The following is a 26916-nucleotide window of genomic DNA, read 5'->3' on the forward strand; positions in this document are numbered from 1 at the left end:
TTTTGTAAAATCGGAATAATCCCATAGTGTAGACATACCCTGAGACAGCTTTAGAACCCTCTACCCACTATACGGCCAAGAGACAGCAACTCTCAGATCCTGTGTGGATTGTCTGATGGGCTTGGGGCCAAGAGCAAACTGAGTGCCCCCTGCCAGAGCAGGAGAAGTAAAAAAAAATAGGGGCTTCCTGAAAAATGGGAAGGGAAGAAGAGAAAAGCAAGTGGAAAAGGAAGAGAACGTGCAGACACAGGACCCTACCTAAATTCTTAAATAGATTACAAGAAAAAAAGAGAGAGAGCAGCATAAAGAAATTTTAAAAATCTTTCAGTAAGTACTGAACTAGAAACCTTTAAAACACCATGTTCACAACTTTACTTCTCTTCCAAATTCTACTAAATCAAATTAAGACTTGCAACTAAACAGAACTGCACAGAAGCTTCAAAAAAATTCAGATGACAGAAAAGAAAACCAAAACATTTATTTTTAAACTTGCTTTATAAGGACTAACCACTCAGTCTGTGTTCTCTTCCTTCCAGCTTCCCAAAAGGAAAGCAAGAACAGTCATTAATAGCAGACAGCAGATGCACTAAAGCAACACTGTCCACACACTTCATGCTCAGAAGAGAACACTTTAACTTCTCATTGTGGTTAGCAAGGTCAGACACTTTCAACCACACTTCTCTAGTTACAAACTATAGAAATGATCCCTGAAAGCATTCAAGTAGCAATAATCACACCTCAGATTAACTTCATTGATTATGACACTCCACATACTGCACTCAGTTACACACCCAGGTTAATGTGCACAAGCTTTCTTCCCATGGTGAATGTTTTCATACAACGGGTTTCACCCCCAGTGAATTAAAGAACAAAAATCTAAAACCAGGTTCCCATTTCATTAAAGCACAATCGAGGCAGCTTTAGCACACTGGCCATTAGAAGATGTTTATGTCGCTATTTACAGAAACACACCTCCTGATTAGCATGTGGAGCTCCTACCGACCAATCAAACCCTCTTGCTTTGCCCTACCTCTCACAGGCGCCTCTGTACCACATGACAGCTTGTCAGGCACAGACAATGCGGACAGGTCAGCCCTTTCTAGCATGCTCCGCAGCTGTTTCTCTCTGGCTTGCTCTCAAATTCATCTGCACTAGAAGTTTTTGCAGGGTTCTATGTTACCGGTGGTACCTGCACTAAGTCAGTGACTCTCAACCTTTAGAGACAGCTGTACCCCTTTCAGGAGTCTGATTTCTCTTGCATACCCCCATTTTTTACTTCACTTAAAAACTACTTGCTTACAAAATCAGATGCAATATTTATAAAAATAAATCACTTGAATATAAGTATTGTACTTACATTTCAGTGTATAGTATAGAGAACAGTATAAACAAACCAGTGTATGAATTTTAATTTGTTACGAATTTGCTAGTGCTTTCTATGTAGCCTGTTGTAAAACTAGGCAAATATCTAGATGAGTTGCTGTACCCCCTGGAAGACCATTGGATACCCCTGTTTGAGAACCACAGCACTAAATCACCCTTACTTTTAGAACTGGTGCCACTTGAACCAAGGCATTGTGAACCATTTCAGTGCTAGTAGACAGTGGCAACACAGCTGCACTAGGTCTGTTGTTCATCCCTGCACAATTCCCACTTGGAAAGAAGATATCTTCTGATCTGACCCTATTTACTCTTGTGAGCTGCACAGGCAACTTTCTCTGTTATGTGAGCAGAATCCACACAATATATACTACCTGGCCTTGCTGGGAAATGCTCGATCTCTTTATTACAGTGTAGACCTGACCCCTCCTGCCAGGGCTAAATCCACAGACATTTTTCAGCCTCCGCAGTAATAAACTCTCTGGACAAAATGCTAGAAAGGAGCAGAACCAAAGGGGCTGGGCAGGCTCCATAGGGGACACTGGTTCCTCCTTCCCCACCGGTGCCCCAGCCATGCCCTGTGGCTGGCAGAGAATGGCCACCCCATCTCCACCCCAGAGGGAGCTGTGTCTCAGGGCTCCCCCAAACAGCACCCAGGAACCCCCATCCCTTTTGGGGAATGACTCAGGGCAACAATTTCCCACCCAAACAAGGACGAATTGCTGCAGATGAAATGGGGGGTGGGGGAAGCCCCCCAAATATGAGGAGAATTTAAATTGACATTTGAGAATTATAGAAAAAAATCAGGAAAAATAAGAGACTAGAGAGTAAATAATTTTAGGAAAAACGAGGGAATCTCCTTGGGTTTGATAGTCCTGTGTGGTGAGGGGAGAGAAAAGGGGAAGAACCAGAGAGACTTGTCACCAGTACTTGGGAGGGAAGTGGCACAGACAGGAGAAGGATGCAGGTATCTCCCCCCCCCCCAAACTCACACACACTCTCCCCCTGGCAGGCTCAACCCCCACCTGCCCCACTGCCCTTCCCCCGCCTGCAGTTCCGGCTTCTCCACTCCCCGCCCGCCCCCGCCAGCCACACAACGGGGAACCCCGGGGCCCCAGGCTCTGTCCCCAACTGGAGCCCAGCGGGGCCGGGGGCAGATCCCGGCTGCAGCGGAGAACAGCGGCTCCGCTCCGGCTCGGGCGGCTCCAGCGTTGCTGGCAGCACGTGGCCACCGGGGAACAGCTGCTCCGCCCGGGCTCCGCGTCGCAATGTGCCAGAGCCCCGCCCCCAGGAGCTGCCCCGCCCCTGGGCTGTGCCAGAGCCCCGCCCCCAGGAGCTGCCCCGCCCCCGGGCTGTGCCAGAGCCCCGCCCCCAGGAGCAGCCCCCCCCCGGGCTGTGCCAGAGCCCCGCCCCCAGGAGCTGCCCCGCCCTCGGGCTGTGCCAGAGCCCCGCCCCCAGGAGATGCCCCGCCCCCGGTCTGTGCCAGAGCCCCGCCCAAAGGAGCTGCCCCACCCCCGGGCTGTGCCAGAGCCCCGCCCCTAGGAGGTGCCCCGCCCCTGGGCTGTGCCAGAGCCCCACCCCCCGGAGCTGCCCCGCCCCGGGGCTGTGCCAGAGCCCCGCCCCCAGGAGCTGCCCCACCCCCGGTCTGTGCCAGAGCCCCGCCCCCAGGAGCTGCCCAATGTCCCATCTCTGGGCTTAGTTCTCCTGCCTCCTTCTTCCCAGCACCCACCGCTCCCAGCTGTTCCCTTCCTGTGTCTGCAAACACACCCCGCCCCCGGGCGGGCTGCAGCCCTCGCTGGGGCTGTCTCCAGTGGCTGAAGTTGCCTCCATCTCTGCTTTACCTGAGGGGGGAGAGACAAAGAGAGTAGATGGTCCCAGGGTGTGAAAGCAGAATTAGGGGGCAGGGAAAGAAGGACTGTTTGGAAAGGTGGGTTTTTTGCGAGGGGGGAGGGTGATCCAGGGGGAGTCAGAAGAAGTTGGGCAGCAGAGGCTCAGAGAAATTGCGGGGAACCCCCTGGGTGTCCCAGTGTTGGCCAGGGTTTGTACAGCACCTAGCGCAATATGGGGTCCCGATCTCAGTCATGGTCTGTGAAGCACCTGGGAGCCCTGATGTCTGTTTCCTGATCACAGGCACTGGGAATGGAGAGAGGGAAACCTCAGCACCTGAAGGGTTAATCCATCCCTGTGTGCAACCCCCACTGGGTGGCGCTGCTGCTCTTCTGAGGAGTTGTCTTAGCAGACAAACATCCCAATCCCTGTCCCATAGGGTCTAGTGGTCAGGATTCCTGGTTTTCACCAAAACAGCCTGGGTTTAATTCCCAGTGTGGGAATAATGCAGAGTTTTTGCTCAGAGGGGAGGAAGGGAATGGAGAGGGATCCTGGAAACAGGGCATTAGACAGTCTTGGGAGGGGATCCCAGAAGTGGGAGTGGGGAGCAGAGCTCTGAGGGGAGATGAGGGAAGGATCCCAGCAGTGTGGGAAGTGGGCAGCATGGAGAGTCCAGGCCTGGTATGCGGAGTGGGAAGAGGGAATGTGTCCCTCTAAACTCACCAAGGGCAGACTCGGCAGGCTTGTAAGAATTACGTGTTTGTTGGTAAATGTCAATTTCTGTGGAAACACACGACCCAATGGCAAAATATTTCCATCAATAATAATCAAAATTTACAGATGGGCAAAGTAAGAAACATGCTGCTTGAGAACGTGTCCTGTTCTAATGCTATAGGGGTCCCTTCTGCCTTAGGCACCACCATGTGGGCGTTTCATTTCCCTCCCCATTTTCACACAGAGACACAATTTCCTTTGCATGGATCCATGAACAGCAAAACCTCCCTGTGTCTCTTGTCTGAGCCAGGGCATTCGATTCCATTGAAACCTTCTCTCCTGCAATGGCAATGGTCAAACAGAGGGGATGCGTCCACCTTCCTCACCCAGCAGTGAGATATTCCCTCTCCTCTTCATGCTGCTGTTGTTATTCCATGAGTCATCAAGGATGGAATGAAAAGCTGAGTTTACTCCAGGGTGAGGAAAGAAAGGAGCCACCAACTCCCTGAAAAATCTCAGTGCCCAGAGAAAACCTGCCCTGCTATTGGACTCACAGAGGTGCTGGCGATACGACGGGAAAAGGGACTGTCTGAATTGCCAAGGCAGGGAATGAACAATCTACAGCAGCATCATTAACCACAGACACACTCTAGCCATGCTCCAGCCAGTAGGGATATGGGCAGGAATTCTTGCTGTTCAGCCATGGCCACACGTACAGAGCTGCACAGCAGTGAGTGTGCTGGGGAAGCTGGTCTAAGCAATTGGAAATGACCCTTCAGTGAGAACAGAGCCATAGTGTAGAAAGTGGGTGTGATGAGGGCTTAGGGAGCTGGGCTATGACACCATAGGGGTTTTTCTGTGGAGATTTGATTCTTGCCAGCTAGGCAAGGCTGATGTGTGGTTTCTTCATGGCTGTACTTTCAGTGATGCAGGTTTCTCTATCCCATTGGTCCATAATTATAATCAGCCAATCAGAACCTCTCCATAGACCCCTTACACGACAACCTTTCTACCATATTGGCTGCAAATATAGAACAGTGGTCACAACGGTGATCTATACAGTTACAGATTATGTCAATAACGTCACAGGAGGTGACACGGCATCAGTGAGACTGATACTGGAATACTGCCTCCAGTTCTGGTGTCCTCATTTGAAAAAGATGTTGTGAAATTGGAGCTGGGGCAGCAAAGAGCCACCAAATGTTCTGAGGGCTGGAGAAAAATGCCTTCTAGTGAGCTATTGAAAGAGCTCAACCTGCTTAGCTTATCAAAAGAAGATTGGCAGGTGACTTCAAGGAAGTGTTGAAGTGCCTTAATGGAGAGAAAAGATTGAGTATTAAAGGGCTCTTTAATCCAGCGGAAAAAGGCCTAACAAGACCCAATGGCTGGAAGGTGAAAAGAGACAAATTCATATTACAACTAAGGCACAAATATTCAACAGTGAGGATGATTCACCACAGGAACAAGCTACCAAGGAAAGTGGTGGATTCTCCATCTCCTGATGTCATTTTATGAAGGCTAGATGCCTTTCTGGAATGTGTTTGCCCCAAAAGTAGCTCTTGTGTCATACAGGAGGCCTGTGATATGCAGGGGGGCAGATTAGATGCTCTAATGGTCTCTTCTGGTCATAAAGTCGACTAATTTCTGAAAAACTGAGTGTAGCATTGGGAGCAGCGTCTGATGTTTTCCTGTCTAGCCGGCTTGCTGCCTAGAACGAACGCTCCTTGAGTGGGGTGACCACAGGGAGTAGCTCAAACCTCCAAAGTGCCTGGGCAGGGGCAGGACATTAGCACAGCAAGGGAGGGGTGTGGCAGTGACATCACAAAGGCCTTTTGCAGGACCTCAGACTATTGGTCAAAGGAGGTGGGGAGGTGGTGACCTCACAGAGAGATGCTGACATCAGCCAGGCAGGATAGGTGAGGGGCCAGGGAACCTCAGAGACCCCTGTGGCTTTGCTTCAGTAAGTCTCCTTCTCCAGGTCTCTCTTTGAGGACTGAGAGAGTATTCGGGTTCACGGACGTGAGTGCCAGGAGGAGCCTCTTTTGAGTTTTCTCCTCCCCTTTTCCTGATTTTACTAGAAAACAGCCGTCCCTGTTTAGAAGGTTGAAGCCTCCTCGAGGTTTGAAACCTGTTCACTCTGATCCATCTGGTGACCGTTGAATTCTAGGCATGGAAACCACGAGCTTAAGGAGGCAGAATTTTATTCTGCACCTGGGATTTTGTCCCTTAGAATCACTGGGGACATTAGGGTTTGTTCTTTTTCTTTCACCTTTTCCTCCATCCATCCCTCGCCTCCTTTCTCTTTGTCTCTTGCTTCTTTTGTCCTTTCACCTGTTCCCCTCCCAACACCAGGAGGGGTGTGTGTGTGTGTGTGTGTTGCTGGGGAGCAGTGTGGTTTTTCCCCATGTAGCCAGCACCAGACCTGGCACCACCCCCGGCTCTGCCCCCTTCCTGCCACTGCCATCCCATCTCACCTCCTGACCCTGGCTGGGCGCCCACGGCCCCTCGTAGCAGGGGTCTGTGCAGAGGGGTGCAGGGGGGTCTCCTTGCAACCATGAGTGGGTGTCTGGTGGGTGCTGTCACTTCTGCCAGAGACCCCCAAGAAACTCACTAGTTTCCTCCGCATGCGAGGAGGGGCTCCTACTTTCTGACTTGGGGGGGGGAGGAGATTCTGTGATGTCAGAGCCCATGGGGGGAGGGGTTCAAATCACGAGTCTGGAGTGGCAGGGCAACCCCCCCAGTCAAATTCTGGTAGGGGACTGGGCTGGGATCTGTAGGGAGGGAGACACAGGAAAAATCAGCCGCCACTATGGAACCCAGGAGTCCTGGCTCCCAGTCCCCTGCTCTCACCTCTAGACCCCCCTCCACTCCCAGAGCCAGGGATAGAGCCCAGAGCTCCTGGCACCCAGCCCCCTCCCTGCTCTGACCACTAGACTCCACTCCCCTTTTAGGCTCACTGCCTCTTCTATCCACCCAGCCCACCTGTCCATCCCTTTGCTGCAGGTTTCTGGGGTGTCACCCCTGCTCTGTGCTCCCCCAGTGCAGCCCAAGGCCTTTCCTCCCCCCAACCACACATCCTCACCCCCCTCGTGCTGGATCGTCTGCTTGGCCCCCCGCCCCTCTCGGGGCGTGCTGTGCAGCGTGGCTGGGGATTGTGCAATGGCCCAGCACCAGGCAACGCAGAACGTAAACCACAGGCCCTGCCCTGCCCCACCGCACTGGAGCTGCCTTCCAGGTGCATCGGAGCCCAGCGCCCTGCACCTGTGCCCTCCTGCCCCACAAGGGGTGAGCTGCAGTCCCCACCAGGCTCTGCAGAGGGGAGAAGGGTCAAGCCAACCAGCCCATTTAGGATGGGGAAATCAACACCCTTTTTTCTGCACAGCCACTGACCATCAGCAGGATTCCTCCTCCCTCCTGTGCCTCAGTGCGACTAAATCTCCGCACCTAGACAGCTGGTCCATCCGCTGCACCCCAGTTCCCCATGCCTGAGCCTCCCTGCCAAAGCCCTGCACCTGGCTCCAGAGAATTAAGTCTCACATCTCGCTGGGAACTCAACTTCTTGTGCCCAGAGAGTCTCGGCCCCCTCAGTAGATGACCTGAGAAACACAGTGTAGCCTTTTCCAAAGAAGAGCTTAGACCCCCTCATCATGTGGCCTAAAGGATGAGGCATCTCCCTGTGGATCGGATGATTCAGGATTTGAGTCCCCTCGTGGTTGTGCTCACTTTGTGCTGCAAGTCCTGCTCCCTTCAGGGCTGGAACCTTTTCTTGGCCGCTCAGGCCAATGCTCTGGCTTCAGCTCGAGCCCTGGGAAGGAGTTGGGGGTTGGGTGTTACAAAGGCTGGGGCATGAGCCCCAGGTGCTTCCAGTCTCACCTTTGCCCTTCCTGACTTGCCAAAGAAAATGGGCGGCTGCCCGGGCTAGTGTGTGGAGCAGTTTCCCTCTTCCAAGTGTGCACCTGTCCCTGGCAAGGTCAGGGCAGGGATTTGGGGAGGGATCCAATGGGGCAGTGAGGGGGTGGGGCTGGGGGCAGGGCCAGGGTGGGGATTTGGGGAGGGATCCAATGGGGCAGTGAGAGGGTGGGGCTGGAGGCAGGGTCAGGGCGGGGATTTGGGGAGGGATCCAATGGGGGAAGGATGGGGGCGGAGTCAGGGGGGTGAGTGTCCCTTAGGGCTCTGCCTGTGTGCCGGAGCAGAGGGCAAAATTGTTTGTTTGTCCAGTGTCCCGACCAAACATCAGTCGGGACACGGGACAAATAAGCAAATATCGGGACAGTCCCGATAAAATCGGGACGTCTGGTCACCCTACATCAGGCTTCAAGTTGAGAATCATTTCCCCTTCCCGCTCTGTGGGAGGGGAGACTGTTAAACGCGCTCTCTGTGCGACTGCACATGGCTAAGCAAAGAGAACAAACCCCCAATCCCCCCTGTGCTTTGGGAGCCAGGTTTGCGGTGGGAATTCTGTAGTTCAGATGACTTCACGCCTGGGAATTGTGATTCTTTACCAGCTTCTCTGGCGTTGGGGCAGGTCTGCGCTCACAGCTGTGATGGCCGAGTGGTTAAGGTGTTGGAGTCAAAATCCAATAGGGTTCCCTTGCGCAGGTTCAAATCCTGCTCACAGCGAGGCCTGTGTTTTAGCCAGTCCCTCACCCGGGCAACATCTCTGTACAACCCCCTGAGACACTCTCAATTCTCTCCCCACCCCAAGTAAATCCTGCTCTGCTCCTTTCATAGAGATCCCTGGGACACCCCCTCACACTGTGTCCCTGAGGGGTCAGGCAAACTCTCAGCGCCTGAAGCCTCTGCCACTCACCTGGTGCCCCATAGATCAGCCATAGTCCTGGTTCTGCTCCTCTCTCTAGAGTGCGAAAGGAGCCAAGTCAGCGACTCCATGGGAGCTACGGGGCTGCAGAACCAACAGAGAAAAAAATAGGTGCTCAGCGCCCACTGGCAGCCAGCTCCCCCCGCCCTGCCACTACAGGCCTTGCTGACAAGCTCCTCCTCTTCCCCTTCAGCACCTCCTGCCTGCCAGTGATCAGCTGTTCAGTGGGGTGCAGGAGGCACTGGGCAGGGAGGGGGAGGAGCAGAGACAGAAAGAGGTGGGGGAGGGAGAGGAATGGGGCAGGAAGGTGCAGGCCAGGAAGAAATGGCACCGGGATGATCCCCTGCTGGCCACTCGCAGGCCTGGGTGCTCACCGCTCCCCACGGTTTCCAGGGAGACCCCTAGTGTGCCAGCCCTTCTTGAGGTCACCATCTCTCTGCCAGGGTCAAGCCACAGACTCCTCCGCCCCTGGGACTGCTCCTGCAATCCCCCGGGGGACCCTGTTACTGCAGAGTCCTTCTCACTGGTCACACACTCCCAGGGGTTAATCGCCCCTGCAATCGTCCCTTCGTTTTGCTGCTCCCCAGTCACTTACTGCAGGAAGCGCCATCCACGGGGCGCAGTAGGTCCCGCCGCTGCCACCAGTTGTCACGGAGTGTGGGGGAGTCCGGCCCTGCACCCCTCTTCCTGGGACTCACAGTGTCTCTCAGCCAGTCAGTAAAACAGAAGGTTTATTGGAGACAGGAGCACAGGCTACAGCAGAGCTTGTGGGCAGAGCCAGGACCCCTCAATCTGGTCCTTATGGAGATTCAGGGAGCACAGATCCCAGCTTGGGATTCCCTGAATTCCACCACCCAGCCCCAAACCGAAACTGACCCAAACCCTCTCCAGCAGGCTCTCTTCACTTTGTGCAGCTTCCCGAGCAGAGCTGTTTACTCCTCCTGCCTGACTCAGGTTACAGGCTCAGATACAGACCATCACCTAAAGTCACCCCCTGCTCTCCCATCCCCCACACAAACAGATACTACTGCATCACGCCCTCACTCCCGACCCGCAGCCCCCTGGGCTCCCCGCTGAACTTCCCAGTCACTGCGCTGCTGGTGCCCCTCACTCCTGACCCGCAGCCCCTGCTGTCCCAGCCCTGACCTCCAGACTCACAGCTCTGCTGGTGCCCCTCACTCCCGACCTGCAACCCCCTGGCTTTCCCCCAGCTCTACCAGTGCCCCTCACTCCTGACCCGCAGCCCCTGCTATCCCAGTCCTGACCTCCAGACTCACAGCTCTGCTGGTGCCCCTCACTCCCGACCTACAGCCCCCTGTGCTCCCTCCAGCTCTGCTGGTGCCCCTCACTCCCGACCCGCAGCCCCCTGGGTTCCCTCCAGCTCTGACAGTGCCCCTCACTCCCGACCTGCAGCCCCCTGGGTTCCCTCCAGCTCTGATGGTGCCCCTCACTCCCGACCCGCAGCCCCCTGCGTTCCCTCCAGCTCTGATGGTGCCCCTCACTCCCGACCCGCAGCCCCCTGGGCTTCCCCCAGCTCTACCGGTGCCCCTCACTCCTGACTCGCAGCCCCCTGGGCTCCCTGCTGAGCTCCCCAGTCACTGAGCTGCCGGTGCCTCTCACTCCCGACCCGCAGCCCCCTGGGTTTCCCCCAGCTCTACCAGTGCCCCTCACTCCCGACCCGCAGCCCCCTGTGCTCCCTCCAGCTCTGCTGGTGCCCCTCACTCCCGACCCGCAGCCCCCTGGGTTCCCTCCAGCTCTGACGGTGCCCCTCACTCCCGACCTGCAGCCCCCTGGGTTCCCTCCAGCTCTGATGGTGCCCCTCACTCCCGACCCGCAGCCCCCTGCGTTCCCTCCAGCTCTGATGGTGCCCCTCACTCACGACCTGCAGCCCCCTGGGCTTCCCCCAGCTCTACCGGTGCCCCTCACTCCTGACTCGCAGCCCCCTGGGCTCCCTGCTGAGCTCCCCAGTCACTGCGCTGCCGGTGCCCCTCACTCCCGACCCGCAGCCCCCTGGGCTCCCTCCAGCTCTGACTGTGCCCCTCACTCCCGACCCGCAGCCCCTGCTATCCCACTCCTTACCTCCAGACTCACAGCTCTGCTGGTGCCATCTTATCCGTTAGGCCACGTGGTCACACAGGAAAAAAAAAGAAGCCCTCCAGGCACTTCTTTGGAAAAGGCCGACACTGACGCATCCGATGAAGTGGCGATTCACCCACGAAAGCTCATGCTCCAATACGTCTGTTAGTCTATAAGGTGCCACACGACTCTTTGCTGCTTTTGCAGACACTGTGTTTCTCAGGTCAGCTACTGAGGGGGGCCGAGACTCTCTGGGCACAAGAAGTCGAGTTCCCAGCCAGATGTGAGACTTAATTCTCTGGAGCCAGGTGCAGGGCTTTGGCAGGGAGGCTCAGGCATGGGGGACTGGGGTGCAGCGGACGGACCGGCTGTCTAGGTGGGGAGATTTAGTCTCACTGAATCATAGAATCATAGAATTCAAGATCAGAAGGGACCATTATGATCATCTAGTCTGACCTCCTGCAAGATGCAGGCCACATTAGCCGATCTACCCACTCTTTTAGCAAGCGACCCCTGCCCCATGCTTCGGAGGAAGGCGAAAAACCTCCAGGGACACTGCCAATCTGCCCTGGAGGAAAATTCCTTCCCGACCCCAAATATGGCGGTCAGCTGAACCCCGAGCATGCGGGCAAGACTCTCCAGCCATACCCTCTGAAAGAGGTTAAGAATATCATATCATTGACCCAATTTGACCCAATTAAGTACCAGTTTGGCACTTAATTGACCTATTAACTAAGCCCGTTATCCTATTATACCATCTCCTCCATAAACTTATCTAGCTTAATCTTAAAGTCATGGAGGTCCTTCGCCCCTACTGTTTCCCTCGGTAGGCTGTTCCAGTATTGCACTCCCCTGATGGTTAGAAACCTTCGTCTAATTTCAAGCCTAAATTTCCTGACTGACAATTTATATCCGTTTGTCCTCGTGTCTACATTAGCACTGAGCTGAAATAATTCCTCTCCTTCCCTGGTATTTATCCCTCTGATATATTTAAAGAGTGCAATCATATCTCCCCTTATCCTTCTTTTGGTTAAGGAAAACAAACCGAGCTCCTCAAGTCTCCTGTCATACGACAGGCCTTCCATTCCTCGGATCATTCTAGTGGCCCTTCTTTGTACCCGTTCCAGTTTTAACTCATCCTTCTTAAACATGGGAGACCAAAACTGCACACAATACTCCAAATGAGGTCTCACCAACGCCTTATATAACGGGACTAGCACTTCCTTATCCCTACTAGAAATACCCCGCCTAATGCAACCCAAGACCGCATTAGCTTTTTTAACGGCCACATCACATTGCCTACTCATAGTCATCCTACGATCAACCAGGACTCCCAGGTCCTTCTCCTCCTCCGTTACTTCCAACTGGTGCGTCCCTAGCTTATAACTAAAATTCTTGTTAGTCATCCCTAAATGCATAACCTTACACTTCTCACTATTGAATTTCATCCTGTTACTAATACTCCAGTTTACAAGGTCATCCAAATCTCCCTGGAGGATATCCCGATCCTTCTCCGAATTGGCAATACCTCCCAACTTGGTGTCGTCCGCAAACTTTATCAGCCCACTCCTACTCTTGGTTCCCAGGTCAGCAATAAATAGATTGAATAAAATAGGACCCAAAACCGAACCTTGAGGAACTCCACTGGTGACCCCCCTCCAACCCGACAGTTCCCCTTTCAGTACTACCCTCTGCAGTCTCCCCTTTAACCAACTCCTTATCCACCTCTGGATTTTCATTTCGATCCCCATCTTTTCCAATTTAACCAATAATTCCTCATGCGGTACCGTATCAAACGCCTTACTGAAATCCAGATATATTAGATCCACCGCATTTCCCTTGTCTAAAAAATCTGTTACTTTCTCAAAGAAGGAGATCAGATTGGTTTGGCACGATCTACCTTTCGTAAATCCATGCTGTAATCTATCCCAGTTGTCATCGGCCTCCTGCTCCTTAACCACTCTCTCTTTCAAAATTTTTTCCATTACTTTGCATACTACAGATGTTAAACTAACAGGCCTGTAGTTACCCGGGTCACTTTTTTTCCCCTTCTTGAATATAGGAACTACATTAGCTAATCTCCAGTCCAACGGTACAATCCCCGAATTTAGAGATTTATTAAAAATCATCGCTAACGGGCTAGCAATATCACTCGCCAATTCCCTTAATATTCTAGGATGAAGATTATCCGGGCCCCCCGATTTACTTCCGTTAAGCTGTTCAAGTTTGGTCTCCACCTCAGATACCGTAATGTCTACCCCCATATCTTCATTCCCATCGGTCCCTCTATCACTATTCCTTAGCCCTTCATTAGCCTCATTAAAGACCGTGGCAAAATATTCATTCAGATATTGTGCCATTCCAAGATTATCCCTAATCTCCACTCCGTTTAAAGTTTTAAGCGGTCCCACTTCTTCCTTCTTGGTTTTCTTCCTATTTATATGGCTAAAAAACCTTTTGCTATTGGTTTTAATCCCCTTCGCTAGGTCCATCTCCACCCGTCGCTTTGCCTTTCTCACTGCATCCCTACACCCTCTGACCTCAATAAGGTAGGTTTCTTTGCTGATCCCTCCCATTTTCCACTCCCGGTACGCTTTCTGTTTTTTCTTAATGACCCCTCTAAGACGCTTGGTCATCCAGCTCGGTCTAAAACTGCTACCTACGAGCCGTTTTCCCTTTCTCGGGATACATGCCTCTGACAACTCCTGCAATTTCAACCTGAAGTAACCCCAGGCGTCATCTACCTTTAGATTCCTAAATATGTTGGTCCAGTCCACTTCCCTAACTAGTCGTCTTAATTTAGTAAAGTTAGCCCTTTTGAAATCGTAAACCCTAGTCTCAGATGCAATATTGATTATCCTCTCATTAATTTTGAAACGAATTAGCTCGTGATCACTCGAGCCAAGGTTGTCCCCTACAACTATTTCCTCAACAAGGTCCTCATTACTCACCAAAATCAGATCTAAAATGGCATCCCCCCTCGTCGGTTCAACAACCACTTGATGGAGGAATTCATCAGCTATCACGTCTAGGAAAAGCTGAGCCCTATTGTTATTACTAGCATTTGTTTCCCAATCTATATCCGGGAAGTTAAAGTCTCCCATGATCAAGCAGTTCCTATTAGTGTTTACCTCCTTAAAAACATTAAAGAGCTCTCTATCCGTCTCCAAGCTAGATCCTGGCGGTCTATAGCACACCCCAATCACTATCCCGGGTGAGGCTCTGGTAGTTTTCTTCCCTAATGTGACCATTGCCCACACAGACTCCGTATTAACCATTGCATTGCTAGTTATTTCATTACATTTCACCTCATTATTGATATACAATGCTACTCCCCCACCTTTACCTTTGCATCGGTCTTTTCTAAACAGCACATACCCTTCCATACCTGTACTCCAGTCATGGCTATCGTTCCACCATGTTTCGGTTATTCCTACGATATCCGGTTTCAATTCTCGGACCAGGAGCTCCAGTTCCTCCATTTTATTACCTAAGCTTCTCGCATTGGTGAACAAACATCCTACCTTTTGCTGTTGGGCTCCTCTCACTCTTCTCACCCCGCTCGGTAGGGACACAATACTACCAGTATGACCTGTCGATCTAGTATCTGTCCCCCCCCTCTTCCTTACACCTAACCGTCCCCCTCTGGCTATATCTGTTGTTATCTTCTTGTTCTCACTCCCAATGTATAAATTTGGCGTGGAGTGCACCAGGGCCTCTCCCAACCGTCTCCCCCCAGTGTCTAGTTTAAAGCTCTTTTAATCAGATGAGCCAGCCTCCCTCCTAGAAGTCTACTTCCTTCCCTACTTAGGTGTAGCCCATCCCGTGAGAACAGTTGTCTGTCCCCAAAAGCGTCCCAGTGCCCATACATCCCAAAGTCCTCCTTGTAACACCACTCTCTCAGCCAACTATTAATCGTCAGGATTCTCTCACCCCTTTGGCGCCCTTCCCTAGGGACAGGTAGGATCCCACTGAAGATCACCTGAGCCTCAATTTCCTTAAGCGTCTTACCCAACCTGGCATAGTCTCCCTTGATCCTGTCTAGCGAGAATCTAGCAGTATCATTCGTTCCCACATGAAGGATGACCAAAGGGTTCTTACCTGCTCCTCTTAGGATCCTTTTCAACCTCAGGTCCACTGAGGAGGAGAAGGAATCCTGCTGACAGGCAGTGGCCAGGGCTGGTGCAACCACTAGGCAAACTAGTCGGCCGCCCAGGGTGCCAAGTGGTTGGGGGCACCAAAAAACGCATTTAGGGGAGGCCGGGGAGTGGAGGTGAGCTGGGGCAGGGGGCTGGGAGGGGTGCGGGGGGAGGGCTGCCTGCAGCAAGCAATGGGGGGGGGCGTGCAGGGGAACCGCACCCTGTCCCAGCTCACCTCTGCCCCGTCTTCTCCCCTGAGCACGCCGCCCCCGCTCTGATTCTCCTCCCCTCCCAGGCTTGCGGCACTAAACAGCTGATTGGCACCGCAAGCCTGGGAGGCGGGAGAAGTAGAGCGGCGCAGGTGAGCTCAGGGGAGAAGGCAGAGCAGAGGTGAGCTGGGGTGGGGAGCTGCTGCAGGGGGGGCTACCCGGCTCTTCCCCATGGCCCCCGCCCCTGCACTCACTGCATGGTAAGTGGAGTGACCCAGCCCCAGCCTGGTCCACTCCCCGGCTCCCAGCCACGCTGCCGGCGAGTGCTGTGGGGCGGTTCCCCCTCCCCCAAGTTTGTGAGCCAGGGGAGCAGAGCAGGCTGGGGCCCCAGGCCTCCGTGGGGGATGGGGGACTGGGTACTTCCTGCAGGAAGTGGAGTGACCCGGCCCCAGCCTGCTCTGCTCCCCTGGCTCCCAGGCTTGTGTTGGTGTTGGCTGGATTTGTGTGGGTGTCTGTGTATATTAGCAATTGTGTGTGTGTGTGTCTTTGTGTGGCTGGATTCATGCATGTGTTTGTGTCAGTGGTGAGCTGCCAAAATCTTAGGAACCGGTTCCCTACTGGGTCTTTGGCGGCACGGCTCCGGCGGCTGAAGGACCCACCACCGAACACCGGGTAGGGAACCGCCCAGTGAGTACACCCCCCACCCACGTCCTGCCCCCCCTCAGAAACCACAACCCATAACCCCCCCCGCCCTGCTCCTTGTCCCCTGACCACTCCTTCCCAAGACCCCCAACCCTAACTCCCCCCCAGGACCCCACCCCCTGCCAAACTTGCCCCGCTCCCTGTCTCCTGACTGCCCTGACTCCATCCACCACCATCCCAACAGACCCCAGGAACTCCCACGCGGCGCCTACCCAACCCCCCCTTCCCCATCTCCTGTCTGCCCCCCCAGAACCTCTGCCCGATCCAACCCCTCCTCTCCCACCCCAGTCCCGGCCCTGGCCTCTTACCCCTGCCGGAGTCGGGGCCAGGGTCGCAGCCGTGCCATGCGGCCAGAGTTGGGGCCAGGTAGTGGCTGGAGCAGGGCCGGGCGGCGCCTGGAGTCCTCATCGCGCCCCACCCTGCCCCAGCTCACCTACAGGAACGGCGCTGCCCGGACCCGGGCCGCCCGGCCAGGAACCGCGCCGCCCAGACCCAGCCCGGACCCGGGCGGCCAGGAACCGCGCCGCCCGGCCGGGACCCGGGCGGCCAGGAACCGGCCAGGAACCAGGCGGCCAAGAACCGCACCGCCCGGCCAGGAACCGGGCGGCCAAGAACCGCGCCGCCCGGCCCGGACTGGGCGGCCAGGAACCGCGCCGACCGGCCCAGACCCGGGGAGGAGCCATGCTGCTCGGCCGAGGTCGCAGCTGGACCCTGGGGGCAGGAGCCCAGCTGCCGGACCCCAGAGTCTCGCTATGACTCCAGAGCAGCGCGCCACCTGGAGCCCTCCTCCCGCTGGCACCCCCACCCCCAGGCCCCAGCTCACCTGGTGAAAGCGCTGCTTCTTCTCAGCCCTACCAGGCTTCCCACGGGAACAGCTGATTTGTGGGAAGCTGCGGAGGGGGAGGAGAGCCAGAGGAGCTTCAGTAGAGGAGGCGGAGTGAGGTGAGTTGGGGCTGGGGGAAGGGTAGGGAGCTGCTAGAGCTTTAGTTAAATTTAAAAGCCCTTTTGGAACTAGTTGTCCCTCCAGGAACAACCGGTTCTAAAGGGGGCTTCTAAATTTAACAACCGGTTCGCGCGATCCGGTGCGAACCGGCTGCAGCTCACCACTGGTTTGTGTATGTTTGCAATTGTGTGTGTGTGCATGCTCTGCTGCCCTTGGCCAGCGTGACAACCGTTTCTCCGTAGGTCACAGCCCCCATACCGTTGACCCCGATGGTGATTTCCCCATTTTACAAGGGCTGGCTGGCCTGACCCTTCTCCCCTCTGCGGAGTGTGGCGGGGGCTGCAGCTCACCCCCAGTGCCAAGATGTGGGGTGCTGAGCTCCAATGCACCTGGAGAGCAGCTCAGGTGAGGCAGGGCAGGGCATGTGGTGTTCGTTGTGCATTGCCTGGTGCTGGGCCGTTGCAGAATCCCCAGCCACGCCGCACAGCACACCCCAAGAGGGGGCAGGGGGCCAAGCAGATGATCCAGCACGAGGGGATCATTCTCATTGGTAGCTGTCCAGTGGCAGTGAGTTCCACAGGCCTTGGCACATGCTGTGTGGGGCAGGAGGTCCTTGTGTTGGGAGCAGTGGGAGTGAACTGCATGCAGTTGTATCGCTGAGCACGATTGTGAATATTATGGTGTGTGGGGGGGGTGATTGTGAGTGTGGCTGGGGGGGTGATTGTTGCTCTCTTTGGGGTTTGGGCTAGCATGTCCCTCTGGGTGTGTTGTGTGTGAGTGTTCTTGGGATTGTGTGAGTCCCTTTGTGTGTGTGTGTGTGTGTGTGTGTGTGTGTGTGTGTGTGTGTGTGTGTGTGTGAGAGAGAGAGAGAGAGAGAGAGAGAGAGAGAGAGAGAGAGAGAGAGAGAGAGAGAGAGAGACTTGCTGCAGAATACAAAGTCCTGCAAAGCCATTTCCTACTGGTTAACCCAGCAACACACTGATACAAACAGTGTCACAGATGTGTGCGCGCACACACACACACACACTCACACACACACACACACACAGAGCAGGGCTCAGCCCCACCATCAGGGGGCAGCAGGGACACACACGTCTCTCCTGGGCCAGCTTAGACAATTTCCCATCACAACCCGGCACAGTGCTGGTGCCCCCACACAGGGGTGGGCAGTGACCGGGCAAAGGGGGGGGGGCAGATGTGCTGGATCTGTAAAAGCAGCAAAGATCCTGTGGCTCCTTATAGAATAACAGACATATTGGAGCATGAGCTTTTGTGGGTGAATCCCCACTTCGTTGGATGGATTTAGAAGAAAGCACTTTGGGAAAATCCGTCAAGGCCCTTAGCAGAGCTGGGACACAGACCCAGTGACCCCCTGTACCACCCTGGGAGGGGAGTGGGGTCTAGTGGTCAGAGCAGGGAGGGGGCTGGGCACCAGGACCCCTGAGTTCTATCCCTGGCTCTGGGAGTGGAGAGGGTCTAGAGCAAGGGGACTGGGAGCCAGGACTCCTGGGTTCCATAGGGGAGACTGTTTTTCCCTGTGCTCCCCTCCCTAGAGATCCCAGCCCAGCCCCCTACTGGAGACTGAGTACAAGTGGGGGGAGTTGTTCTCCCACTTTGGAGTTATGATTCAAACCCCTCCCCCAAGGACTGTGACATCATGAAACCTGCCCCCCCGCCCCCACAACACAGAGAAAACTGGTGGGATTCTGTCCACACACAGAGAATTCTCTCCGCCAGGCTCCTGCGGTTCCTCTCGCTGCTCTCCATCCTGCCGCCAGACACTGCTCATCTGCATAGCCCCGCCCATGGACACGTGACACCTTCTGTCCTGCTGGTTTCAAGTGAGTGAGTTGCCCGCGGGGAGTGAGCAGGTCACAGCCCCAGCCAGGGCCGGCTCCAGGCACCAGCTCAGCAAGCAGGTGCTTGGGGCGGCCCAGGGGAAGGGGCAGCACATCGGGCTCTTTGGCAGCAATTCAGCAGCGGGTCCCTCGGTCCCTCTCGGAGGGAAGGACCTGCCACTGAATTGCTGCCGAAGAAGAAAGTGGTGCAGTGGCGCTGCTGCCGATTGTGATCACAGTTTTTTTTTTCCCTGCCACTTGGGGCGGCAAAAACCCTGGAGCTGGCTCTGGCCCCAGCACACGTCACAGCCCCAGCACACGTCATAGCACGTCACAGCCTGGGGCAGGGAGATATTGGGGGAGGGGATAAGGGGATGGGGGGAGAGACCCAGCCCCATAGACCCATAGGGGCAGCGGGATAAGGGGGGGTAGGAGAGGGGATGGCAGGGGAGAGACCCAGCCCAATACACCCCCAGAGGCAGGAAATGAGGGGAGAAGGGGGGAGGGAGGGATCCAGCCCTATAGACCTGAAGGGGCAGGGAGATATTGGGGGCAGGAGGGGAGAAGGGGGGTTGGCAGAGACCCAGCCCGAGGTGCAGGGGAAATGGGCTGGTTTGGAGGGAACTGGGGAGGAGAAGAGACACAGGGCAGGACACACGTTGGGACAGGGAAACTGACTCACTCCGAATACATGCGGAGCAGGGCAGGGCGGAGGCAGATCATGCTGGGCCCAGGGTAATTTTGGGGGGTTCTGATTCCCCACTCAGCCGGGTGGCTCCCCTCTGGGCTGAGGAGACCTGGGGTGGGCAGGTGCAGGGGCTGTGTGTGTGTGTCAGGCTGGGGGAGCTGCCTGGGCAGATGTGCTGGAACTGGGGGTGCTGAGCCACGTAAATTATCCCGATCTAAGTGCCATTGTAGAGAACGCTATGTTGGCACAGCGCTTCCTGGCAGCCAGAGACTACGCTTTCTAAACCTGCTCCTGTGGATGTGGCCTCTCTCCTGATTCCTGAGGAAAGGAACCTCTCCAGGAAATGGCCACAGCTTCTGGGAATCTGCATGTGGCTGTGTGACGGAACGATTCTGGCGGGACCCAACTGAGAGTGCCAAATCAGGACCAATTGCTCAAACAGGGCAGTCACAGCCCTAGGCTGGGGTTTTTCCACCTCTAAGGCAAACCAAACCAGCCAGACAAAAAGGACTTTGGTCTCACCCCACTGGCTAACCACAAGTCACACAAGCAATTTCCTTAGACACTCCAGTCTCCCAGTATCACCACCAGTGCACTCGTCCTGGGGATAAATGGTTATGAAAACCAACACCCCAAAAAAGAAAAAGGTTCTCTCAATCCCAAAGGACCAAGCCCCAGACCCAGGTCAATATACACATCAGATCTTACACATAAATCACGCTGTTGCCAATCCTTTAGAATCTAAAATCTAAAGGTTTATTTACAAAGGGAAAAAGGTAGAGAAGAGAGGTAGAATTGGTTAAATGGAATCAATTACATACAGTAATGGCAAAGTTCTTAGTTCAGGCTTGCAGCAGTGCTGGAGTAAACTGCAGATTCAATTTAAGTCTCTGGAATGCATCCCCCGCTGGGATGGGCCCTCAGTCCCTGGTGTAGAGCTTCAGTTTGTAGCAAAGTTCCTCCAGAGGTCAGAAGCAGGATTGAAGACAAGATGGAGATGATGCCTCAGCCTTATATATTAGACAAATTAGAGGATTGGGCCAAAATAAATATGATGAGGTTCAACAAGGACAAGTGCAGAGTCCTGCACTTAGGACGGAAGAATCCCATGCACTGCTACAGACTAGGGACCGAATGGCTGGGTAGCAGTTCTGCAGAAAAGGACCTAGGGGTTACGGTGGACGAAAAGCTGAATATGAGTCAACAGTGTGCCCTTGTTGCCAAGAAGGCTAATGGCATTTTGGGTTGTATAAGTAGGGGCATTTCCAGCAGATCAAGGGATGTGATCATCCCCCTCTATTCAGCACTGGTGAGGCCTCATTTGGAGTACTGTGTCCAGTTTTGGGCCCCACACTACAAGAAGGATGTGGATAAATTGGAGAGAGTTCAGCGGAGGGCAACAAAAATGATTAGGGGGCTGGAGCACATGACTTATGAGGAGAGGCTGAGGGAGCTGGGATTGTTTAGTCTGCAGAAGAGAAGAATGAGGGGGGATTTGATAGCTGCTTTCAACTACCTGAAAGGGGGTTCCAAAGAGGATGGATCTAGACTGTTCTCAGTGGTAGAAGATGACAGAACAAGGAGTAATGGTCTCAAGTTGCAGAGGGGGAGGTTTAGGTTGGATATTAGGAAAACCTTTTTCACTAGTAGGGTGGTGAAGCACTGGAATGGGTTACCTAGGGAGGTAGTGGAATCTCCTTCCTTAGAGGTTTTTAAGGTCAGGCTTGACAAAGCCCTGGCTGGGATGATTTAGTTGGGTTTGGTCCTGCTTTGAGCAGGGGGTTGGACTAGATGACCTCCTGAGGTCCCTTCCAACCCTGAGATTCTATGATTCTATGATTCTATGATATAGACTTTTCCAGGTGTAAGAATCCCTTTGTCCTCACGGTGGAAACTTACAGCAAAAATATGGAGTCTGGAGTCACATGGGCCAGTCCCGGCATACTTTGCTGAGTCACAAGGCGTGTCTGCCTTCTCTCCATGGGTCAATTGTGTAGCTGATGGCCCTTTAATGGGCCATCAAGCCAGCTATGCAGGGCTAACATCAGCTTTGTCTGGGACACTTCCCAGAGGCAGAGCATAATACAAAATATAGACAGTATAGAGCCAATACTTATACTTAAACTACAAACTGATACACAGACATACAGACAGCATAACCATAACCAGCAACCCAGAACCTGGTCTTAGACACCTTATATGACCCCCTTTACTTAGGATTTGGTGCCACCACAGGACCTTGGTTGCAACCCATGTTCTATATGGTTCCCATTTATATCAATAACGTCACACCCCCAACGCAAAATTGATGCAGGAAGGGATGACAAAACATCGCTGACTGCATCCCAAGAGCCCCCTTTCCTTGGGTCTGTCTCACTACAGCTAGTGTTGGGCTAGAGGCCGTACCAGTGTATAACCGAAATGGTTTATCAAAGTCATGTTCAATAACATGAATGGATCACTTTACAAACTTAAGGTATAACTTGGTTAGCTTTTGCAGCATAGTTCCTGTATGTTTCATGTGATCTTGCCAAGAGCTAAAGAAAACAGCTACTTTATCCATACCAGCTTTGGCCAATGTTTTGAACCCAATTAACATTAAACCAGTAGATATTGATGTTGTTCATAGTACAGGACTTTTGGCATTTAGCCATGAAAGCAATATGGTAGTGTGCCTCAGTTTCCCCTTTCATACAGCACATCAGGTCTGGAATGTATTTTCCCCTGTGAAAAGTTCCAACACTGTTTACAGGCATTAACTGTGAAACATCAGTATAGCAAGGCCCTTTAACATAAAGTGTGTTTTCATGTATTCCTTTCAACATGTTCAAGGGATTTTCCAAAAGATTAGGCACATTATACATTGTTACAGTTAGCATTAGCAATAACAACAAATTGATTGCAAGTGTCCATCTACAAACATGTTTGTCATGCCACACCCTTGGCTCAATACCATTGGAGTTTGGGCCTTTTAGGGTTAACCTGTGGGTTCCCTTTGCAAAATTCAGTCTTCTCTTTCCTTCTTGTCCTTCAGGATTAAACCCTGATTTCTCTTGCTTAACAGAGATCACTGGCTGATGGGGTGGGCCCTCTGTGCTAACAGCTATTAGCAAGTCTTTCTTCTCCCTGCCAGCCAAGTAATTCGCATCAACACAAACACTAGCTTTTAACTTCTTAGCTGCTATGGATTCCACGGCTGGACTTTGTCTTACAGAGATACCACACAAATCCAAAGAGTCTGAGGGTGAGAGCTGGCTTGCTCTCCCCTGCCTCCTCAAGCATTCAGCCATAAAACTGTTCTGCTTTGAAACACCAGTAACTGAATCTGTCCTTAGATCCTGAAGCACAGACTGCTCACTTACAGATTCAGCATGGAGACATTCCTGTCCCACCACCATTGTCTCCCCAACAAGCTGGCTACACACAGCCAGGTGGTTATAGGGCTGCTCCACTTCCTTAACAGCTTCTACTCCACCTGAGACCTTTTCAAAGCTGCCCACATTGGATCTCTCAAAAGGAAAGTCAGTGGATCCATTCACAACAGAAAATTTCTGGCTGTTAGGAACTGAAACTTCCTTGATTAAATCACTTTTACACCCTTCAGTTGCAGTAAACTGCTTGCACAGGCTACCATGAGGATTCCTTTCACTAGGAGCTTCTCTAAGCAGCAATTCACCCCTCACAGAAATTCTGCCCTTCCCCTCTTCACCTAGGGCTTGCTCTACAGGAACACTTCCCTGAGCAACCACAGCCGCTTTCTGGGTCTCACTTACACTTAGACTCACTTCAGGCCCCACAGGCGGATTTCTACACAATCCCCTTTTAGGCACACCTACAGACTTTCTAGATAACAGGTCCGAAGCAGTCTCCTTCCCTTGGCCATGAACAAGTTCAGGAATCTTTTCCTTCTTGCTACAAGTTGTCAAACTGTCAGTAGGTAACACACTTAAATCACCTTCATGGTCTCCTTGTGCCCTGGCTAGGGTATCACCCTGATCAGACAGAGTTGCTGCACCCTTTTCCAACCACACATTAGCAACTGGCAAACTACAAGCACCAGAACTGTCTGGTCTCTGGGATTTTGCTAAGACACTAACTGGATGCAACCTAGTCACAGTGCCATTCTCCCCAGCAGACACAAACTCAGGACTATTCCCTTCCTGGGCTTTAGCTGTATTTACAACCAACTTCGAGACAACTGAATCACCCTCAACCATCACAGGCTGAAAGGCCCCTTCTGTCTGCTCCACAGACACAGAAGAGCCGGAGACACATTCTCCTTCACCAGGCACACAGCTTGGGATTTCACTTCCCTTGTCCCAGCACACAGGGCTGTTCACAGACAACTGCTTGGAGACCGAGATAGCTTCCTTCATAGGCAAGTCAATACCCCTGACCGACACAGGCACATTCCCTTCACTGTCACACTTCTCCACACAGGAAACAGGTAAGGGATATGGACACTCATCTTCCACTATCCCTCCCTTCCCAAACTGCTGACTAGACAAAGCCATCAGCTCACAAGGCTGCCTAGGCTCCTCCAAACTTTCCCTACCAGGCACATTGCCACTCCCAACAGATAAGCTGCTGCTCTTTTCACTACACTGAGCTACTTTTAGCAAATCACAGTTACCCATTTCAGGTTTACTTCTACAAGCTGCACTAGCCACCAATCCATTACCCATTACAAATTTACCCTTTCCTTCCTCAGTTAGGGCTTTAACCTGACCATTTACTTTAATCTGCTCCTGAGAAACCTTTTCCTCCCCAATGAGATCTTTCTGCTCTTGATCTAACTCCAGATTTCCTTCTGAGACATCAGACAGACATTCAGAAACTTCATTCCCAGACACACTGCTTATTTGCACAGACAACCCTTTGGAGCATCCCTCCTCAGGCAAATCATTGCTCACACTAGACACAGGTTTAAGATCATTCCTTTCCTGTGACTGGCTACCTGGACTGAACAAAGCTGTAACATTCTCCCCAATTAAAAGGTCTTTTGGCAATAACTTCCTGATGCCAGCTATCACTTCATGCTGAGCCCCATTCCACTCAAGGTGGATTCTAGCTAAAGGCACACGGACAGTAAACTCACAGAGGATCACAACATTCACACTCTGATTTGGTAAATAATCTTCCTCTTTGACCAGATCTGCTTTAACAAGAGTGATGTTAGAAGCCATAATTTGCCCTAAACAGCTTTTACCATTGACTTTTACACACTCTATGAATTTTCCATTACCATTCCCATGCATAGCACTGGCACAATTTATGGGGCCACCCCCTACTGAACACACAGTAACAGCATTGACATAAAAGGTGGCATTGTTGGGGTACATTTGGTTACCCCCAGACAACTGCTCAGAGTTATACAACATACCAACATTGTTACAAACTGGACTTTCAAGAGGATACAGTTTCTGCCGTTCTTCCCTTGCTTTTTTGACTTGGAGCTGGAGTCTAGCAGTTTCTTGTTGCATCTTGTGAGTCTCCTGTTGTATTTTGTGAGTCTCCTCCTCAGCAGCCAGCAGTTCCAGACGTCCCTTACGAGCTTTTTCTTCTCTCTTAGCAGCCTCTCTCTTTCTCTCAGCTGCCTCTCTCTTTCTCTCATCCGCCTCTCTCTTTCTCTCAGCCGCCTCTTTCTCCAGCTGGGCCAAGACTTGCTTCTCTTCCATTCGAATTTTTGCCAGTTCTTGCTCATAATCAAACTGCAGGCTGTCTCTCAAGGCTTGCAGTTTCCTTGCTTTTCCTGATGCTTTCTGTCTCATGGTCACTGATCTTTAACCAACCAAACTCTCAATCCCAAAGTTAAAATTTGGATAGCGTGGGGTTCTGACCCAAAGCTTAATTGACCTGGTTCTGTGGATCCAAGCACGACTACGCCACTGTGACGGAGCGATTCTGGCGGAACCCAACTGAGAGTGCCAAATCAGGACCAATTGCTCAAACAGGGCAGTCACAGCCCTAGGCTGGGGTTTTTCCACCTCTAAGGCAAACCAAACCAGCCAGACAAAAAGGACTTTGGTCCCACCCCACTGGCTAACCACAAGTCACACAAGCAATTTCCTTAGACACTCCAGTCTCCCAGTATCACCACCAGTGCACTCGTCCTGGGGATAAATGGTTATGAAAACCAACACCCCAATAAAAGAAAAAGGTTCCCTCGATCCCAAAGGACCAAGCCCCAGACCCAGGTCAATATACACATCAGATCTTACCCACAAATCACGCTGTTGCCAATCCTTTAGAATCTAAAATCTAAAGGTTTATTTACAAAGGGAAAAAGGTAGAGAAGAGAGGTAGAATTGGTTAAATGGAATCAATTACATACAGTAATGGCAAAGCTCTTAGTTCAGGCTTGCAGCAGTGCTGGAGTAAACTGCAGGTTCAATTTAAGTCTCTGGAATACATCCCCCGCTGGGATGGGTCAGTCAGTCCCTTGAGTAGAGTTTCAGTTTGTAGCAAAATCCCTTCAGAGGTCAGAAGCAGGATTGAAGACAAGATGGAGATGATGCATCAGCCTTATATAGACTTTTCCAGGTGTAAGAATCCCTTTGTCCTCACGGTGGAAACTTACAGCAAAAATAAAATGGAGTCTGGAGTCACATGGGCCAGTCCCGCATACTTTGCTGAGTCACAAGGCGTGTCTGCCTTCTCTCCATGGGTCAATTGTGTAGCTGATGGCCCTTTAATGGGCCATCAAGCCAGCTATGCCGGGCTAACATCAGCTTTGTCTGGGACACTTCCCAGAGGCAGAGCATAACAGACAGTATAGAGCCAATACTTATACTTAAACTACAAAATGATACACAGACATACAGACAGCATAATCATAACCAGCAACCCAGAACCTGGTCTTACACACCTTATATGACCCCCTTTACTTAGGATTTGGTGCCACCACAGGACCTTGGTTGCAACCCATGTTCTATATGGTTCCCATTTATATCAATAACGTCACAGCTGGATTCATGCATGTGTTCGTGTATGTTTGCAATTGTGTGTGTGCGTGTGCATGCTCTGCTGCCCTCTGCCGGCACGACAACTATTTCTCTGTATCTCGCAGCCCCCATACCGTCGACCCAGGTGGTGATTTCCCCATCTTACAAGGGCTGGCTGGCCTGACCCTTCGCCCCTCTGCAGAGTGTGGCAGGGGCTGCAGCTCACCCCCTGTGGGGCAGGAGTGCCAAGGTGCAGGGCATTCGGCTCTGATGCACCTGGAGAGCAGCTCAGGTGAGGCAGAGCAGGGCGTGTGGTGTCCGTTCTGCGTTGCCTGGTGTTGGGCCATTGCACAATCCCCAGCCACGCTGCACAGCCGAGAGGGGGCAGGGGGCCAAGCAGATGATCCAGCACGAGGGGGTCATTCTCATTGGTAGCCGTCCAGTGGCAGTGAGTTCCACAGGCCTTGGCACATGCTGTGTGGGGCAGGAGGTCCTTGTATTTGGAGCAGTGGGAGTGAACTGTGTGCAGTTGTGTCTCTGAGCATGATTGTGAGTATTATGGTGTGTGGGGGATGATTGTGAGTGTGGCTGTGACATGCGCTGGGGCTGTGACGTGCGGTGACGTGCTCACTCCCCG

The 26916-nt window shown here is 52.8% G+C and overlaps 2 non-coding genes across 2 annotated transcripts; one reads left to right on the top strand and one right to left on the bottom strand.

Annotated features, from left to right (window-relative positions):
* Positions 1 to 506: 506 nt before the first annotated feature.
* Positions 507 to 721, bottom strand: LOC123358548. The gene has a single exon (XR_006575751.1). It is a non-coding gene; the product is annotated as a small nucleolar RNA U3 (small nucleolar RNA).
* Positions 722 to 8459: 7738 nt separating this feature from the next.
* Positions 8460 to 8541, top strand: TRNAL-CAA. The gene has a single exon. It is a non-coding gene; the product is annotated as a tRNA-Leu (tRNA).
* Positions 8542 to 26916: the final 18375 nt, after the last annotated feature.

The sequence above is a fragment of the Mauremys mutica genome, unplaced genomic scaffold (assembly GCF_020497125.1).
Source record: "Mauremys mutica isolate MM-2020 ecotype Southern unplaced genomic scaffold, ASM2049712v1 Super-Scaffold_100089, whole genome shotgun sequence".
Classification (NCBI taxonomy): Eukaryota; Metazoa; Chordata; order Testudines; family Geoemydidae; genus Mauremys; species Mauremys mutica.